Source organism: Apodemus sylvaticus, chromosome 5 (assembly GCF_947179515.1).
Source record: "Apodemus sylvaticus chromosome 5, mApoSyl1.1, whole genome shotgun sequence".
Lineage (NCBI taxonomy): Eukaryota > Metazoa > Chordata > Mammalia > Rodentia > Muridae > Apodemus > Apodemus sylvaticus.
In genome coordinates this window covers 70,531,380-70,552,510 of record NC_067476.1, presented here as the reverse complement: position 1 = coordinate 70,552,510, position 21,131 = coordinate 70,531,380, and the positions used below count along the sequence as shown (strand labels likewise).

Sequence of the window (21,131 nt, the reverse complement as noted above, 5' to 3'; positions counted from 1 at the left end):
AGTAGATAAGGCAGTGCTCTGGTCAGTCAATGAAGACTTAAATTCTGGTCTTCATTGACATCCTGAATAATTTAAAATGCATTTCAAGGAAGTTGATAAAGACTGATGAAAGCTGATCATTCATATATCATATATTCCTCTCTTGTCACCAAGTAGATCCTTTATCTCCAACATACGAGATGTGGCTATGTAAAGTAGTCAATATTTTATTTCAGTTAAACATTACATGTTATAAAACACTTAATTTTTTATAACATTAAGTATGTTATACTTAAATGCTTTACTTAAACATTTACACATGCTTAAACATTAAGTACATTATATTTAAAACACTTAATGTTTTATAACATGTTATCATACACTTAAAAGTTATAATACTCTGTTTTCTGGCAAAATAAACAAGGACTATCTCCTACATGATAATTATATAAACGTGAATGGATATTCTTTTCTCATGATGCAGATTTACATGAACAGATTTTACTTTAACATCTTCATGAGAATAATGCAAAACCAGAACTTTGTCACTGAGTTCAGTATCTTTGGACTTTCACAGAACTGAAATGTGTGTTGTAGTTTTGTTTATCTACCTTACAAATGTAAAGGGCAACATGAGTATTTTTGCATCAATGTTCGTAAGGGAAATAGGTCTGAAGTTCTCTTTCTTTGTTGGATCTTTGTGTGGTTTTGGTGTCAGCATAATTGTGGCTTCATAGAAGGAATTGGATAGTGTTCCTTCTGTTTCTATTTTGTGGAATAGTTTGAAGAGTATTGGTGTTAGGTCTTCTTTGAAGGTCTGATAGAATTCTGAACTGAAACCATCTGGTCTCTTGCTTTTTTTGGTTGGAAGACTTTCTATGACCCCTTTTTAGGGGTTATGGGACTGTTTAGATGATCTATTTGGTCCTGATTTAATTTTGGTTTTTCATATCTGTTAAGGAAATTGTCCATTTCCTCCATATTCTCCAGTTGTGTTGAGTATAGGCTTTTGTAGAAGGATCTGATGATTTTTTGGATTTCCTCAGTTTCTGTTGTTATATCCCTCTTTTCATTTGTAATTTTGTTAAGTTGGATACTTTCTCTGTGCCCTTTGGTAAGTCTGGCTAAGAGTTTATCTATCTTGTTGATTTTCTCAAAGAACCAGCTCCTGGATTTATTGATACTTTGTATGGTTCGCTTTGTTTCCACTTGATTGATTTCAGCCCTGAGTTTGATGATTTCCTGTCTTCTACTCCTCCTGGGGGAATTGGCTTCTTTTTTTTTTTCTTCTTTTTTTTTTTTCCTTTTTTTTATTCGATATAATTTATTTACATTTCAAATGATTTCCCCTTTTCTGCCCCCCCCCACTCCCCGATAGTCCCATAAGCCCCCTTCTCTTCCCCTGTCCTCCCTCCCACCCCTTCCCACTTCCCCGTTCTGGTTTTGCCGAATACTGTTTCACTGAGTCTTTCCAGAACCAGGGGCCACTCCTCCTTTCTTCTTGTATCTCATTTGATGTGTGGATTATGTTTTGGGTATTCCAGTTTTCTAGGTTAATAGCCACTTATTAGTGAGTACATACCATGATTCACCTTTTGAGTCTGGGTTGCCTCACTTAGTATGATGTTCTCTAGCTCCATCCATTTGCCTAAGAATTTCATGAATTCATTGTTTCTAATGGCTGAATAGTACTCCATTGTGTAGATATACCACATTTTTTGCATCCACTCTTCTGTTGAGGGATACCTGGGTTCTTTCTAGCATCTGGCAATTATAAATAGGGCTGCTATGAACATAGTAGAGCATGTATCCTTATTACATGGTGGGGAATCCTCTGGATATATGCCCAGGAGTGGTATAGCAGGATCTTCTGGAAGTGAGGTGCCCAGTTTTCGGAGGAACCACCAGACTGATTTCCAGAGTGGTTGTACCAATTTGCAACCCCACCAGCAGTGGAGGAGTGTTCCTCTTTCTCCACACCCTCTCCAACACCTGCTGTCTCCTGAATTTTTAATCTTAGCCATTCTGACTGGTGTAAGATGAAATCTTAGGGTTGTTTTGATTTGCATTTCCCTAATGACTAATGAAGTTGAGCATTTTTTAAGATGCTTCTCTGCCATCCAAAGTTCTTCAGGTGAGAATTCTTTGTTTAACTCTGTACCCCATTTTTAATAGGGTTGTTTGGTTTTCTGGAGTCTAACTTCTTGAGTTCTTTATATATATTGGATATTAGCCCTCTATATGATGTAGGGTTGGTGAAGATCTTTTCCCAATTTGTTGGTTGCCGATCTGTCCTCTTGATGGTGTACTTTGCCTTACAGAAACTCTGTAACCGTATGAGGTCCCATTTGTCAATTCTTGCTCTTAGAGCATACACTATTGGTGTTCTGTTCAGAAACTTTCTCCCTGTACCGATGTCCTCAAGGGTCTTCCCCAGTTTCTTTTCTATTAGCTTCAGAGTGTCTGGCTTTATGTGGAGGTCCTTGATCCATTTGGATTTGAGCTTAGTACAAGGAGACAAGGATGGATCAATTTGCATTCTTCTGCATGCTGACCTCCAGTTGAACCAGCACCATTTGTTGAAAAGGCTATCTTTTTTCCATTGGATGTTTTCAGCCTCTTTGTCGAGGATCAAGTGGCCATAGGTGTGTGGGTTCATTTCTGAATCTTCAATCCTGTTCCATTGATCTGCCTGCCTGTCACTGTACCAATACCATGCAGTTTTTAACACTATTGCTCTGTAGTATTGCTTGAGGTCAGGGATACTGATTCCCCCAGATTTTCTTTTGTTGCTGAGAATAGTTTTAGCTATCCTGGGTTTTTTGTTGTTCCAGATGAATTTGATAATTGCTCTTTCTAACTCTGTGAAGAATTGAGTTGGGATTTTGATGGGTATTGCATTGAATCTGTATAGTGCTTTAGGCAAAATGGCCATTTTAACTATATTGATTCTACCGATCCATGAGCATGGGAGGTTTTCCCATTTTTTGAGGTCTTCTTCCATTTCCTTCTTCAGAGTCTTGAAGTTCTTGTCATACAGATCTTTCACATGTTTGGTAAGAGTCACCCCAAGATACTTTATACTGTTTGTGGCTATTGTGAAGGGGGTCATTTCTCTAATTTCTTTCTCAGCCTGCTTATCCTTTGAGTATAGGAAGGCCACTGATTTGCTGGAGTTGATTTTATAACCTGCCACTTTGCTGAAGTTGTTTATCAGCTGTAGGAGCTCTCTAGTGGAGTTCTTTGGGTCACTTAGGTAGACGATCATGTCGTCTGTAAATAATGATAGTTTGACTTCTTCCTTTCCAATTTGTATCCCTTTGACCTCCTTATGTTGTCGAATTGCCCGAGCTAGTACCTCAAGTACAATATTGAAAAGATAAGGGGAAAGGGGGCAGCCTTGTCTGGTCCTTGATTTCAGTGGGATTGCTTCAAGTTTCTCTCCATTTAGTTTGATGCTGGCTACCAGTTTGCTGTATATTGCTTTTACTATGTTTAGGTATGGGCCTTGAATTCCTTTTCTCTCCAAGACTTTAAGCATGAAGGGATGCTGAATTTTGTCAAATGCTTTTTCAGCATCCAATGAAATGACCATGTGGTTTTGTTCTTTGAGTTTGTTTATGTAGTGTATTGTATTGATGGATTTCCGTATATTGAACCAACCCTGCATTCCCGGGATAAAGCCTACTTGATCATGGTGGATGATCGTTTTGATGTGTTCTTGGATTCGGTTGGCAAGAATTTTATTGAGTATTTTTGCATCGATGTTCATAAAGGAAATTGGTCTGAAGTTCTCTTTCTTTGTTGGATCTTTGTGTGGCTTTGGTATCAGCGTAATTGTGGCTTCATAGAAGGAATTGGGTGGTGTTCCTTCTGTTTCTATTTTGTGGAATAGTTTGAAGAGTATTGGTGTTAACTCTTCTTTGAAGGTCTGGTAGAATTCTGCACTGAGGCCATCTGGTCCTGTGCTTTTTTTGGTTTGAAGACTTTCTATGACTCCTTCTATTTCTTTAGGCATTATGGGACTGTTTAGATGGTCTAGTTGGTCCTGATTTAATTTTGGTATTTGGTATCTGTCAAGGAAATTGTCCATTTCCTCCAGATTCTCCAGTTGTGTTGAGTACAGGCTCTTGTAGTAGGATCTGATGATTTTTTTGGATTTCCTCAATTTCCGTTGTTATATCTCCCTTTTCATTTCTAAGTTTGTTAATTTGGATACTTTGTCTGTGCCCTTTGGTCAGTCTGGCTAAGGGTTTATATATCTTGTTGATTTTCTCAAAGAACCAGCTCCTGGTTTTGTTGATTTTTTGTATGGTTTTCTTTGTTTCTACTTGATTGATTTCGGCCCTGAGTTTGATGATTTCCTGTCTTCTACTCCTCCTGGGTGAAATAGCTTCTTTTTGTTCTAGGGCTTTCAGGTGTGTCATTAAGCTGGTAATTTATGCTCTCTCCATTTTCTTTTTGGAGGCACTCAGGGCTATGAGTTTTCCTCTTAGCACTGCTTTCATTGTGTCCCAAAGATTTGGATATGTTGTGCCTTCATTTTCATTAAATTCTAAAAAGTCTCTGATTTCTTTCTTTATTTCTTCTTTGGTCAAGGTGTCATTGAGTAGAGTATTGTTCAGGCTCCATGAGTATGTGGGCTTTCTGTTGTTTTTGTTGCTATTGTAAACCACTCTTACACCATAATGATCTGATAAGAGGCATGGGATTAGTTCGATCTTATATTTGTTGAGGTCTGTCTTGTGACCAATTATATGGTTGATTTGGGAGAAGGTACCATGAGGTGCTGAGAAAAAGGTATATTCTTTTCTTTAGGGTGAAATATTCTATAAATATCAGTCAAATCCCATTGGTCCAAAGCTTCAAGTAGTTTTACTGTGTCCCTGTTTAGTTTCTGTTTTCCTAATCGGTCCATTGAGGAGAGTGGAGTGTTGAAGTCCCCCACAATTATTGTGTTGGGTGTAATGTGTGCTTTGAGCTTTAGTAAAGTTTCCTTTATGAATGAGGGTGCCCTTGCATTTCGCGCATAGTTGTTCAGAATTGAAAGTTATTCTTGGTGGATTTTTCCTTTGACCAGTAAGAAGTGTCCTTCTGTGTCTCTTTTGATGTCTTTGGGTTGAAAGTCAATTTTATCTGATATTAGAATGGCTACTCTGGCTCGTTTCCTGAGACCATTGGCTTGTAAAATTGTCTTCCAGCCTTTTACTCTAAGGTAGTTTTTGTCTTTGACACTGAGGTGTGTCTCCTTTATGCAGCAAAATGTAGGGTCCTGTTTCCTTATTCAGTCTGTTAGTCTATGTCTTTTTATTAGGGAATTGAGTCCATTGATGGTAAGAGATATTAAGGAATAGTGATTATTACTTCATGCCATTCTTGATGCTATTTTTATATCTGAGTGGTTATCTTCTTTTGGGTTTGATGAAGGAAGGTAACCATTTTGCTTTTTCCAGGGTGTAGTTTCCTTCTTGTATTGGAGTTTTCCTCCTATTATTTGTAGAGCTTGGTTTGTGGTAAGATATTGTGTAAATTTGGTTTTGTCATGGAATATCTTGCTTTCTCCATCTATTGTGAATGAGAGTTTTGCTGGGTATAGTAGTCTTGGTTGCCATTTTTGTTCTCTTAGTGTCTGCATGAGATCTGCCCAGGATTTTCTAGCTTTCATGGTCTCTGGTGAGAAATCTGGTGTGATTCTGATAGGTCTTCCTTTATATGTTACTTGGCCTTTTTCTCTTACTGCCTTTAGTATTCTTTCTTTCTTTCTTTTTTTTTTAAAGGTTGATTTATTCATTATATGTAAGTACTCTGCAGACATCTTCAGACACTCCAGAAGAGGGCGTCAGATTTCACTACGGGATGTTTGTGAGCCACCATGTGGTTGCTGGGATTTGAACTCAGGACCTTTGGGAGAGCAGTCAGTGCTCTTACCTGCTGAGCCATCTCTTTAGCCCCTTTAGTATTCTTTCTTTGTTTAGTGCATTTGGGGTTTTGATTATTTTGTGACAAAGGTATTTCTGCTCAGATCCAGTCTGTTTGGAGTTCTGTAGGCTTCTTGTATATTCATAGGCATCTCTCTCTTTAAGTTGGGAAAGTTTTCTTCCATAATTTTGTTGAAGATATTTGCTGGCCCTTTCTGTTGTAAATCTTCACTCTCATCTATACCTATAATCCTTAGATTTGGTCTTCTTACTGTATCCTGGATTTCCTGGATGTTCTGGGATACAAGCTTTTTGCATTTTGCATTTTCTTTGACTGTTGAGTCAATGGTTTCTATGGTATCTTTGGCATCTGAGGTTCTTTCTTCCATCTCTTGTATTTTGTTGTTTATATTTGCATCTATGGCCCCTGATTTCTTCTCAAGGTTTTCTATCTCCAAAGTTGTCTCGCTTTGTGATTTCTTAGTTGTTTCTACTTCTGTTTTTAGATCCAGGATGGTTTTGCTCAGTTCCATCATTTGTTTGTTTGTATTTTCCTGTAATTCTCTAAGAGATTTTTTTTTTGGTTCCTCTTTCATGACTTCTGCCTGTTGACTCAAGTTCTCCTGCATTTCTTTAAGTTTTTTTTTTTGTATTTTTTTTTTTTTTTGCGTTTCTTCTTTATTGTCTTCTATCTCTTAAGCCGTATTCTCCTGTACTTATTTAAGTGATATTTTGTGTTTCCATTATATGGGTTTCTAGCTTACTCATGTTCCCCTGTATTTCTTTCAGAGATTCATTTATGTCCTATTTGTGTTCTTCTAGCAGAATCATGACCAGTGATTTTAAATCCAAATCTTGTTTCTCTGGTGTGTTGTCATAACCGGGACTTGCTGATGTTGGAGCGTTTGGTTCAGATGCTGCCGTATTGCCTAGATTTCTGTTAGTTTGTAGTTCCTGCATTTGTCCTTTGCCATCTTGTTCCCTGGAGTTAGTTGGTCTTGTCTCTAGCTTGTGTTTGAGACTCCTGAGAGGCTCTGGGGCTATTTCTGCAACACTGGATTGCTGGTTTTCCCCCGTTGCAGAATGCTGATGTGTTGTCCTGCTCTTGGGTGCCCTTGCAGGCCTAGTGTGCTTTTCCCCAGATTGTGTCTGTGAACCAGATGGTGCCCAATTGCTCCTTCAGGGAGTGCTGAGGGTGTATGCTGCGGGGACCTTTTCTGGTGGCTGATTACTCTGCTGGGCAATGGAACTCACAACCGGGTTGGTGCACACAAGGCTAGCCTAGCTACTCAGGCCCTGAGTCTAGGCAATGTCTGGCAGGCCAAGGTCTAAGCAAAGTTCCCCTCGGGCTATGATTGTTAATTGGTTCTGTCAGGTGGCCAGGATGGCAGGCCTGCGCGTGCTCCCTGAAAGTGTAGGGAGACAACCAAATCCAAGAACACATCAAAACAATCATCCACCATGATCAAGTAGGCTTTATCCCAGGGATGCAGGGTTGGTTCAATATATGGAAATCCATCAATGCAATCCACTACATAAACAAACTCAAAGAAAAAAACCATATGGTCTTTTCATTGGATGCTGAAAAAGCATTTGACAAAATTCAGCATCCTTTCATGCTTAAAGTCTTGGAAAGAACAGGAATTCAAGGCCCATACCTAAACATAGTAAAAGCAAAACACAGCAAACTGGTAGCCAGCATCAAACTAAATGGAGAGAAACTTAAAGCAATCCCACTAAAATCAGGGACTAGAGAGGGCTGCCCCCATTCTCCTTATCTTTTCAATATTGTACTTGAGGTATTAGCTCGGGCAATTAGACAACATAAGGAGGTCAAAGGGATACAAATTGGAAAGTAAAAGTCAAACTATCATTATTTGCGGATGATATGATAGTTTACCTAAGTGACCCAAAAAACTCCACTAGAGAACTCCTACAGCTGATGAATAACTTCAGCAAAGTGGCAGGTTATAAAATCAACTCAAGCAAATCAGTAGCCTTCCTATACTCAAAGGATAAGCAGGCTGAGAAAGAAATTCGGGAAATGACACCCTTCAGAATAGCCACAAACAGTATAAAGTACCTTGGGGTGACTCTTACCAAACATGTGAAAGATCTGTATGACAAGAACATCAAGACTATGGAGAAGGAAATGGAAGAAGACCTCAAAAAATGGAAAAAACCCACATGCTCATGGATCGGCAGGATTAATATAGTTAAAATGGCCACTTTGCCAAAAGCAATATACAGATTCAGTACAATACCCATCAAAATCCCAACTCAATTCTTCATAGAGTTAGAAAGAGCAATTCTCAAATTCATCTGGAAGAACAAAAAACCCAGGATAGCTAAAACTATTCTCAAAAACAAAAGAATTTCTGAGGGAATCAGTATCCCTGACCTCAAGCAATACTACAGAGCAATACCATGGTATTGGTACAGTGACAGGCAGGAGGATCAATGGAACAGGATTGAAGATCCAGAAATGAACCCACACACCTATGGCCACTTAATCCTCGACAAAGAGGCTGAAAACATCCAATGGAAAAAAGATAGCCTTTTCAACAAATGGTGCTGGTTCAACTGGAGGTCAGCATGCAGAAGAATGGGATCCATCCTTGTCTCCTTATACTAAACTCAACTCCAAATGGATCAAGGACCTCCACATAAAGCCAAATACTCTGAAGCTAATAGAAAAGAAACTGGGGAAGACCCTTGAGGACATCGGTACAGGGGGAAATTTTCTGAACAGATCACCAATAGCGTATGATTTAAGATCAAGAATTGACATATGGGACCTCATAAAATTACAAAGTTTCTATAAGGCAAAGGACACCATCAAAAGCACAAATAGTCAACCAACAAATTGGGAAAAGATCTTCACCAACACTATGTCAGATAGAAGGCTAATATTCAATATATATAAAGAACTCAAGAAGTTAGACTCCAGAAAACCAAATAACCCTATTAAAAAATGGAGTACAGAGTTAAACAAAGAATTTTCACCTGAAGAACTTCAGATGGCAGAGAAGCATCTTAAAAAATACTCAACTTCATTAGTCATTAAAAAATGCAAATCAAAACAACCCTGAGATTTTACCTTATACCTGTCAGAATGGCTAAGATTAAAAATTCAGGAGACAACAGGGGTTGGTGAGGATGTGGAGAAAGAGGAACACTCCTCCACTGCTGGTGGGGTTGCAAATTGGTACAACCACTCTGGAAATCATTCTGATGGTTCCTCCGAAAACTGGGCACCTCACTTCCAGAAGATTCTGCTATACCACTCCTGGGCATATACCCAGAAGATTCCCCAGCATGTAATAAGGATACATGTTCCACTATGTTCATAGCAGCCCTATTTATAATTGCCAAAAGCTGGAAAGAACCCAGGTATCCCTCAACAGCAGAGTAGATGCGACAAATGTGGTATATATACACAATGGAGTACTATTCAGTCATTAGAAACAATGAATTCATGAAATTCTTAGGCAAGTGGATGGAGCTGAAGAACATCATACTAAGTGAGTTAACCCAGTCTCAAAAGATGAATCATGGTATGCACTCACTGATAAGTGGATATTAACCTAGAATACTGTAATACCCAAAACATAATCCACATGTCAAATGAGGTACAAGAAGAACGGAGGAGTGGCCCCTTGTTCTGGAAAGACTCAGTGAAGCAGTATAGGTCAAAACCAGAACAGGGAAGTGGGAAGGGTTGGGTGGGAAAACAAGGGGAGGGAAGGGGGCTGATGGGACTTTCGGGGAGTGTGGGGTTCTAGAAAAGGGGAAATCATTTTAAATGTAAATAAAAAATATATCGAATAAAAAAAAAGAGTAATTAAAAAAAATCAACATGTTAATTGTGGTGACCATCATCTGCAGTCCTACACTGCTGGCTCTCCAAGTATCCTTCTTGATATTCTTTTCCCTGCTGGATGCATGCAGTTCTTTGAGTGTCACCCCCCAAGATGATTTTAGACTTCTTCTATGAGAGGAAGACTATCTCCTTTGAATGTTTCATGACACAAATATTTGCTCTTCACTTTTTCACTGCGATAGAGGTGATTATCTTGTCAGTCATGGTCTATGACAGATATGTGGCCATTTTCAAACCCCTTCACTACTCCTCCATTGTCACCAGGAGACTCTGTGTCATTTTGGTGATGGTCTCCTGGACAGGAGGACTCTTACATTCTTTTTTTATTGAATATCATCTTCATTTACATTGTGAATGGTTAAATCTTTCCTGATTTACCCCATCCCTAAAGACCACAAACCCCTCCTCTCACCCCCTTCCCCCATGGATATGCCCCTGCACCTGACACACTCTCCCTTCCCCCCCTCAGTTTCCCTGTGTTGGGGCCTCTATTGAACCTTTACCTGACCAAGGACCACTCCTCCCATTGATGCCAAACAAGGCCTTCCTCTGCCACATTTTTGGCTAGAACCATGTGTACCCCTTGGTTGATGCTTCAGTCCCTGGGAGTCCAAGGGCATCTGGGTAGCTGAAATCATTTTTCTTCCCATGGAGCTGTAAACCCCTTCAACTCCTCTGGACCACCTTCCAGCTCCTCCATTGGGAATTCCACACCCAGGCCAATAGTTGGCTGCTAGCATCTGCCTCTCTATTTGTAAGGCTCTGGCAGGGCCCCTCCAGAAACAATCATGGCATGCTCCTTTTGGTATACACTTCTTGTTGTCTATAGTACTGTCAGGGTTTGGTGACTATTTATAGGATGAATCCCCAAGTAGGGCAGTCTCTGGGTGGCCTTTACTTCAGTCTCTGCTCCACACATTTTCTCCCTTATTGCTCCTGTGAATATTTTGTTCCCTTTCTCAGAGGAACCAAAGCACCCTCACTTAAGTCCTCCTACTTTTTGAGCTTCCTGTGCTGGGTGAATTATGACTTGTTTATTTTGAGCTTTTGGGCTAACATCCACTTATTTGTGAATGCATACCATGTGTGTTCTTTTGTGATTGGGTTACCTAGCTCAGTATGACACTTTCTAGTTCCATCCATTTGCCTAAGAATTTCATGAAATCGTTGTTTTTAATAGCCAAATAATACTCTGCTGTGTATATATACCACCACTTCTGTATTCATTCCTCTGTTGAGCGACATCTGGGTTCTTTCCAGTTTCTGGTTATTATAAATAAGGCAGCTATGAACATAGAGGATCATGTGTCCCTATTACATGTAGGAACATCTTCTGGGTATATGCCCAGGAGTGTTATAGCTGGGTCTGCAGGTGTACTACAACTAATTTTCTGAGGAATCACCAAACTGATTTCCAGAGTGGTTTTACCAGCTTGCAATCCCACCAACAGTGGAGAAGAGTTCATTTTTCCCCACATCCTCTCCAGCATCTGCTGCCCCCTGAGTTTTTCATCTTAGCCATTCTGATCTGTGTTTGGTGGAATCTCACACTGTTGTTTTGATTTGCATTTCCCTGATAACTAAGAATGCTGAACATTTCTTTAGGTGCTTTAGAGTCATTTGAGCTTCCACAGTTGAGAATTCCCTGTTTAGCTTTTGCATTCTATCATAGAAATTGTGTTCACGTTGCAGCTGCCCTTCTGTGGACCCAATGTCATTGACAAGAACATTAAGAATACATGGGAGAGCCCAGCAGTGCAGGGATGTAAATGATGGTCACCACAATTATCATGATCATTATTTATGTGACTTTTTCCCATTACAGAAGCTTGCCTGTGCTGACACACATAATTGTTATTTTGGTGTTTTCCATCAGTGGGTTTATCAGCATCATAATATTCCCTATTTTGCTTGTTTCTGATGGGGTCATCTTGTTGTTCTGAGAACTCACAGTTCTGAAGGGATCCATGTGTGGATCCCACATTACAGTTGTTATTTTGCTCTTTGTCCTTTGGTTTTTAATATATGCATGCCCTCCTTCCACCTTTTCTTCTGAAAAAATGCATTTGTATTTGCCACCATCAGAAGCTTGTGGCTTACACTTTCAGCAATAAGTAAATGAAGAATGCCATCAGAAAAATGTGGAAAAGACAAAAGCAAAACCCAGTTTTAAACAATCTTTTCTCTTTAAAATTAATGGCAAATACATTACTTTCATATTGCAAAGTGTGTCCATCATCTTGTGTGTTTGAATGTATGACAGTGTAACTTATTGAAGGACATTATTTTAAATCTTTTTTTTAATAAGTCTGATTTCTAGGATAAGAACCACATAAAACATTATGCCAATTTAGAAATATCTCAGAGGTCTGTTTTTCTTGGGTTGTGTTTTGTCACGTGCTGCTTAAGATAACTTTAACCCGACAGCACAGCTTACGCCTGTGGCACAGAGCTTAGGCTCCAGTCCGGAGGCCTCTGGCAGTAGCCCTCAGATCTCTTTGCTTCCGGATCCAGATCAGCCTGGGCGGCAACACCACATCTCCAGGTCCTGCAAGAGGCAAGAGGGGCTTCTGGGCGGCCGGCGGGGAGAAGTTGGTGTGCTCCAGTGAATCCAGCGGGCCCCAGCAGGAGCCTTCAGGTGCCTGCTTTGGGATCTGAACAGCCTGGGCCACAGCACTCAGTCTCCAGGAAGTGCGGGAGACCTGGTGTACACCCAGAGGCAGTCTGGGAGCTCACAGCACAGCTTACGCCTGTGGCATGGAGCTTAGGCTCCAGTCCGGAGGCCTCTGGCAGTAGCCCTCAGATCTCTCCGCTTCCAGATCCAGATCAGCCTGGGCGGCAACACCACATCTCCAGGTCCTGCAAGAGGTCCTGCATTTGTTGAAAAGGCTATCTTTTTTCCATTGGATGTTTTCAGCCTCTTTGTCGAGGATCAAGTGGCCATAGGTGTGTGGGTTCATTTCTGGATCTTCAATCCTGTTCCATTGATCCTCCTGCCTGTCACTGTACCAATACCATGCAGTTTTTAACACTATTGCTCTGTAGTATTGCTTGAGGTCTGGGATACTGATTCCCTCAGAAATTCTTTTACTGTTGAAAATGTCAAATTCATCTGGAATAACAAAAAACCCAGGATAGCAAAATGTGAAAAACTTAAAGAATGTTCAATATCTTTTGAATTTCATGGAAGTGCAAATCAAAATTACTTTTTGCTCTCTCTGTCCTTGTCTCTCCATTTTCTGTCTCACCATGTCTGTCATTGTCTTTCTGCTCTGTTACCCTCTTTTTGTCTATCTCTTTTTTTCCTCTGTTTTTCTATTTCTCTCTTTCCTCACTCTCATATCTTGGTCTCTCTCATTCTTCTCTCTCCTCTCCTATCCCTTAGTAGTTCTCTCTCTCTCTCTCTCTCTCTCTCTCTCTCTCTCTCTCTCTCTCTCTCTCTCATGTGCATGCATTCTTTCTGCTTCATCATTCTTCTCCCTTCCTCTGTCTTCTCTGTCTCCTTGCCTTCATGGTGACTTCTGCCTTCTCCACTGAAACTGGGGAACTTGCCTAGAATGTGTTCCTAAATAAAGCTGCTTTTCTACTTAAAAAACAAGCAAAACAACAACAAAAAAGCACTTTGAGAGTTCATGCTACATAAAATCAATAAAATGGCACCTTATGTTGGTGAGGATATGAAGTAACACACATGCATACCTTGTGGGAATGCTAACTTGCACAGTCGCTAAGGAAATCAGTGTGGTAGTTTTACAGGAAGATTTAAATCAGTCTTCTCAATATCCAGAAATGTCACTCTTGTACATATTACCCATAAAGCTTTTTCATTCCACAAGGATATCTGCTTAAACATGCTGATTGCTGTTCTATTCATAATAGTCAGAAACTTGTAATAGACTAAATCTCCATCAACTGATGAATATATAAAGAACATTTGGTACATTTGCCCAATTAAACATTACTCAGCCTTTAAAAAATAATATCAAAAACTTTTCATACTTTTAGTACTGCAAATTTGTACTATAAATGGGTAGTACAAAAAAATACAATACAAAGGGAAACTCAAGGAAACAGAAAAATATGCCGAGTGAGATATGTCAGATCTAGAAAAACAAATATAATATTTGCCTATATTGTATATTAGCTGTTAAGTCAATGATAACCAAGCTACAGTCTATAGAAAAACAGAGGTTAGACATAGAGTAAAGAACCAGAAGGAACAGATAAAGACCTCATAAGTAAAGGTGAGTAGAACCAGTAATTATAGATAGATGCAAGGAATGGGAAGAGGAGTATATGTGGGAAAGGTGAGGGGATATAGGGAGAGACAGCTAAAGTTAAAGGTCAGCTGAGGAATAGTCTGGAGACCTAATGCAGTAAAAACTTCTTAAAGTGTAAATACATATGAAGGCAATCTAAATGTAATTACCAAATAACAGGATAGAGTCCCAACTGAACATTACTTTTCATCAAATGAAACTTCCAATGCTGGGATTGGGTTGTATCTAATTGAGTTGGACAAAAGGGTCCCATGGGAATTCCCAAACAACCCAGGCTGTTGCCAGGACAATAAGTTCTATTTCTAAATTGATAGCAAGACCCATTGCTGAATATAACATTTGCACAACTGATTGAAAGTAAAGAAGTTGAGATGTTACCCACATAGGGTAGCCTTTAGTCTGGAGTTCTGGAGCCATAGTTCTTGACGGTACTCTGCCTGCTACCAATAAAAGAAACATAAACACCAAATGAACTACAAATCATTTGATTAATAATCCAGTTATGCTGGCAAGTTATGCTAGGACAGAATGGTGTACAAAACTTGTGGAAATAACTAACCAGTAAATGATTTGATTGCATTGGATGTAACTCACATGTAAGATTGCTTGGGTAACCAAGAAGCTAAGACTAGAGAGCCCAAGGACCTAGGATCAAGCCAAGTGATAATAGTCTAAATAAATTTAAATAGTTTAAAAAGTAGTGATAAAACGACTCACAATAATACTCAGTGCTTTGTTCAACTATCATTGGAGAAGTTTCTCCTACAGAAAAAAAGGAACAAATACTGGAGCCCACAGCCAGATGTTATTCAGAGACTGAGAGACCTGAAAACAGTCATCCCTAAACATGATGTCTTTCCATCAAATCCCCTCACTCCAAGCTCAAAGAACCCTGTGAAAGAGAAGACAAAAAGAACATAAGAGTCAGAATGGGAAGGATACATCAAGAAAACAAGACCCTCTAAATGAACATGAGCAAAGTTCATATAAACTCACCAAGATTGAAGTAGTATGCACAGAAAGTACCTGGGTCTGTATGAGGTACTCGGTCTGAGTACATATTTTAGTTTCAGTTTAGTGTTTTTATGGAACTTCTGAGTCAGTGGGTCTCTGACTCTTGTGCCTTATTTTGGGCTCTTTTCCTCCTGTTGTTTTTTGTCATTTCATACTTCAATGTGACAGGTTTTGTTTTATATGATTATATTATCTCATTTTTGTGTTTTTTCTCAAAAGAGTTCTAGTGAGAGACAGAAATGGTGTGGATATGGAGGAGTTGTGGGGTGAGGAGGAACTGGCAAGAGTAGACAAAGGGAAGATTGTAATCAAGATGTATTATATTAGTAATGAATCTATTTTCATTATAAGATATACCAAGAAAATTAATTTCCAAATCACCCTTCCTCTATGAATTGACTAATTACTATTGTAATATGTGGGGTTGGATCATTATGAAGATAGAGAGATCTAGTTGCAGATGAAATATGGTCAGATGAATTTATTTTATGAAAAACAATTCAAGGAGTTCCACGGTTAGACAGAGTCCTGATTCGAGGACACCACAATTTTGGTTCCAGTGACAAAGAAGCCAGATCAGCCAGGGAAGCATCTGACTTGCAAGGAGTCCCGCAGTTAGACGGAGCCCTGATCTGAGGTCGCCACCATCTTGGATCCAGTGACAGAACAGCCAGCTCAGCCAGGTATGCAGAGGACACCAGAGTGAAGGATTGCTCAGGACACAGCCTGTCTGGGTCTGGGTTCCTTCTACACTAGGGAGCTGGGCAGCTCTATAGCTGCGTGGATACATATCCTGCAGGGGAATATCTGACCTGCAGGAAGTCCCATAGTTAATGGGAGCCCTGTGGCATAAGGTCCCCACCCTCTTGGCTACTGTGGCCAAGCAGCCAGCTCAGCCAGGTGTACAGGGAACACCTGAGTCAGGGATCTTTTGGGTCGCAGCCTGCCTGGGTTCCTTTTGTGCATGGGAGCTGAGCACCTGTGCATATCCTGCAGGGAGCATCTGACCTGCAAGGAATCCCAAGGTTAGATGGTCCCCTGGTCCAAGAAACTCCACCATCTTGGCTCTTATGGCCAAGCAGCCAGCTCAGCCAGAGACCTGTGCCACATCTGACACGGGGAAGATACCACTTCCTGATACTCCCTAGAGAACCTGCAGGAGCAAGTTAATCTCCACTGCCCCTTTCCATCGGATGTGGCAGACCTGTGCCACATATGACATGGGGAAGATCCTACTTCCTGGTATTCTCTCGAGAACTGACAGGAGCAAGTTATTCAGTAGAAGCAGAGCATTTGAAAACCAGCATCAGCAGAGCATTTGAAATCTGGCAGCAAGTCCTGTTTTGGGCCTTTTTACCTACAGAGCAATCAGTGCCTGGAGGGGGTCCTCACAGCCTCCACAATCTTCACTACCAGGTAGACCAGATAGGCAACACCAGGTACACAGAAACAAGCTGAATAGCATTGCTTTGGACAAGGCACACTAGGCCTTCAATAGCACCCAAGAGTAGGGCAGCACATCAGCAATCTAAGGCAGGGGAATCCCATTCATCCAGGGGTACAGAAATAGACTTACAGGCCCACAGGAGGTCCAAGCACCAGCCAGTGACAGAAGGACCAAGTAATGCCAGAGATAACCAGATGGCAAAAAGCAAACACAGGAATGTTACTAACAAAAATCAAGGCAATATGGCAGCATCTGAACCCAATTCTCCAACAACAGCAACTTCTGGATACCCCAACATACCAGAGAAAAAATATTTGGATTTAAAATCACTGGTCATGATGCTGTTAGAAGAAAACAAAAAGGACATAAATAAACTTCTTAAAGAAATACAGGGGAACATGAATAAATTAGAAGCCCTAACAATGGAAACACAAAAATCACTTTAAGAATGTCAGGAGAATATGGGTCAACAGATAGAAGCCAATAAAGAGGAAACACAAAAATCACTTAAAGAAATGCAGGAGAAATTGAATCAAAAGGCAGAAGTCATGAAAGAAGTAACACAAAAATCTATTAAAGAAATACAGGAAATCACAAACAAACAAGTGAAGGAACTGAGCAAAACCATTCAGGATCTAAAAACAGATGTAGAAACAACTATGAAATAAAAAAGGGAGACAACTTTGGAGATAGAAAACCTTGGGAGTTGAGCTTAGTACAAGGAGATAAGAATGGATCAATTCCGCATTCTTCTGCATGATGACCTCCAATTGAACCAGCACCATTTGTTGAAAAGACTATCTTTTTTCCACTGGATGCTTTCAGCTCCTTTGTCGAAGATCAAGTGACCATATGTGTCTGGGTTCATTTCTGGGTCTTCAATCCTATTCCATTGATCCGCTTGCCTGACATTGTACCAATACCATGCAGTTTTTATCACTATTGTTCTGTAGTAAAGTTTAAAGTCTGGGATACTGAACCCCCTGATGTTCTTTTACTGTTGAGAATAGTTTGAGCTATCCTGGCTTTTTTGTTATTCCAGATGAATTTGAGAATTGCTCTTTCTAGCTCTATGAAGAACTGGGTTGGGATTTTTATGGGGATAGCATTGAATCTGTAGATTGCCTTTGGAAAGATGGCCATTTTAACTATATTAATCCTGCCAATCCACGAGCATGGCAGCCCTATTTGTAGTCGCCAGAAGCTGGAAAGAACCCCGGTGTCCTTCAACGGAGGAATGGATAAAAGAAATGTGGTATATTTACAGAATGGAGTACTATTCAGCCATTAGAAACAATGAATTCATGAAATTCTTAGACAAATGGATGGAGCTGGAGAATATCATACTAAGTGAGGTAACCTAGTCTCAAAAGATCAATCATGGTATGCACTCACTGATAAGTGGATATTAGCCTAGAAACTTTGATTACCCAAGACATAATCCACATATTAAATGATGTCCAAAAAGAATGGAGGAGTGGCTCCTGGCTCTGTAAAGACTCAGTGCAAGAGTATAGGAGAATTCCAGAACAGGGAAGCGGGAAGGGGTAGATGGAGGAACAGGGGGAGGGAAGAGGACTTATGGGACTTCTAGGGAGTGGGGACCCAGAAAAGGGAAAATCATTTGAAATGTAAATAAAAATATATCAATAAAAAAATACATAAAAAAAAAGAAAACCTTGAGAAGAAATCAGGGGCCATAGATGCAAATATCAACAGCAGAATACAAGAAATAGAAGAAAGAATCTCAGATGCTGAAGACACCATAGAAACCATTGACTCAACAGTGAAAGAAAATGAAAAAAGCAAAAAGCTTGTAACCAAAAACAACTTAAGGAGCCAGAAAATATTTTCAAAAAATTATGGAAGAAATGTCCCTAACCTAAAGAGAGATTTTCCCATGAATATACAAGAAGCCTATAGAACTCCAAACAGACTGGACTCATCACATAATAATCAAAACCCCCCAAATGTACTAAACAAATAAAGAATATTAAAGGCAGCAAGAGAAAAAGGCCAAGTAACATATAAAGGAAGACCTATTAGAATTATACCAGACTTCAAACTAGAGACCATGAAAGCTAGAAGATCCTGGGCAGATCTCATGCAGACTCTAAGAGAACACAAATGCCAACCAAGACTAATATACCCAGCAAAACTCTCAATCACCATAGATGGATAAACCAAGATATTCCATGATAAAATGAAATTCACACAATATCTTTCCACAAACCAAGGCCCACAAAGGATAATAGGTGGAAAACACCAATATAAGTAGGGAAACTACACCCTGGAAACAGAAAGATAGTAACTTTCTTTCATCAAACCAAAAAGAAGACAACCACTCAAATATAAAAATAACATCAAAATGTCAGGAAGTAATAATCACTATTCCTTAATATCTCTTAATATCAATGGACTCCATTCCCCAATAAAAAGACATAGACTAAAAGACTGGATATATAAACAGGACCCTACATTTGCTGCTTACAGGAAACACACCTCAGTGTCAAAGACAAACACTAACTTAGAGTAAAAGGCTGGAAAACAATTTTACAAGCAAATGGTCTTAGGAAACAAGCTGGAGTAGCCATTCTAATATCAGATAAAATTGACTTATAATCTAAAATCATCAAAAAAGATACTGAAGGACACTTCTTATAGGTCTAGGGAAAAATTCACCAAGAAGAACTCCCCATTCTGAATATCTATGCTCCAAATGCAAGGGTACCCACATTCATAAAAGAAACTTTATTAAAGTTCAAAGCATACATTGAACCTAACACAATAATTGTGGGTGACTTCAACACTCCACTGTACTCAATGGACTCATCAGGAAAACAGAAACTAAAGAGAGACACAGTGAAACAAATTGAAGCACATATATAGAGAGCGTTTCATCCTAAAGCAAAAGAATATACCTTTTTCTCAGTACTTCATGGAACCTTCTCCAAAATCGACCATATAATTGGTCACAACACAGACCTCAACAAATATAAAAAGATAAAACTAATCCCATGCCTCCTATCAGATCACTATGGATTAAGAGTGGCCTTCAATAGAAACAAAAACAACAGAAAGCCCACATAAACATGGAGGCTGAACAATACTCTACTCAATGATACCTTGGCCAAAGAAGAAATAAAGAAAGAAATCAAAAACTTTTTAGAATTTAATGAAAATGAAGCACAACATACCCAAACCTATGGGACACAATGAAAGCAGTGCTAAGAGGAAAACTCAAAGTCCGGAGTGCCTCTAAAAAGAAACTGGAGAGAGTTTACACTAGCAGCTTAATGGCACACCTAAAAGCCCTGGAATAAAGAAGCTACTTCAGGAGGAGTAGAATACAGGAAATCATCAAACACAGGGCTGAAATCAATCAAGTAGAAACAAAGAGAACCATACAAAGAATCAACAAAACCAGGAGCTGGTTCTTTGAGAAAATCAACAAGATAGATAAACCCTTAGCCAGACTAACCAAAGGGCACAGAGACAGTATCCAGATTAACAAACTTAGAAATGAAAAGGTAGATATAACAACAGAATCTGAGGAAATTAAAAAATCATCAGATCCTACTATAAATGCATATATGCAACACAATGGGAAAATCTGGAGGAAATGGACATTTTCCTAGACCGATACAAAATACCAAAGTTAAATCAGCATCAAATAGATCATCTAAACAGTCCCATAACCCCTAAAGTAATAGAAGGGGTCATAGAAACAAACTCAAAGAAAAAAACCACATGGTCATTTCATTGGATGCTGAAAAAGCATTTGACAAAATTCAGCATCCTTTCATGTTTAAAGTCTTGGAAAGAACAGGAATTCAAGTCCCATACCTAAACATAGTAAAAGCAATATACAGCAAACCGGAAGCCAGCATCAAACTAAACTGAGAGAAACTTGAAGCAATCCCACTAAAATCAGGGACTAGAGAGGGCTGCCCCCTTTCTCCTTATCTTTTCAATATTGTACTTGAGGTACTAGCTCAGGCAATTAGACAACATAAGGAGGTCAAAGGGATACAAATTGGAAAGGAAGAAGTCAAACAATCATTATTTGCAGATGACATGATAGTCTACCTAAGTGACCCAAGAAACTCCACTAGAGAACTCCTACAGCTGATAAACAACTTCAGCAAAGTGGCAAGTTATAAAATCAACTCAAGCAAATCAGTGGCCTTCCTATACTCAAAGTATAAGCAGGCTGAGAAAGAAATTAGGGAAATTACCCCCTTCACAATAGCCACAAACAGTATAAAGTATCTTGGGGTGACTCTTACAAAACATGTGAAAGATCTGTATGACAAGAACGTCAAGACTCTGAAGAAGGAAATGGAAGAAGACCTCAAAAAATGGGAAAACCTCCCATGCTCATGGATTGGCAGGATTAATATGGTTAAAATGGCCATTTTGCCAAAAGCAATCTACAGATTCAATGCAATACCCATCAAAATCCCAACTCAATTCTTCACAGAGTTAGAAAGAGCAATTATCAAATTCATCTGGAATAACAAAAAACCCAGGATAGCTAAAACTATTCTCAGCAACAAAAGAAAGTCTGGGGGAATCAGTATCCCTGACCTCAAGCAATACTACAGAGC

General features: G+C 39.5%; 1 pseudogene; it reads left to right on the top strand.

Moving 5' to 3' along the window:
• Positions 1 to 505: 505 nt before the first annotated feature.
• Positions 506 to 20,515, top strand: LOC127684395 (olfactory receptor 4C15-like; annotated as a pseudogene).
• Positions 20,516 to 21,131: the final 616 nt, after the last annotated feature.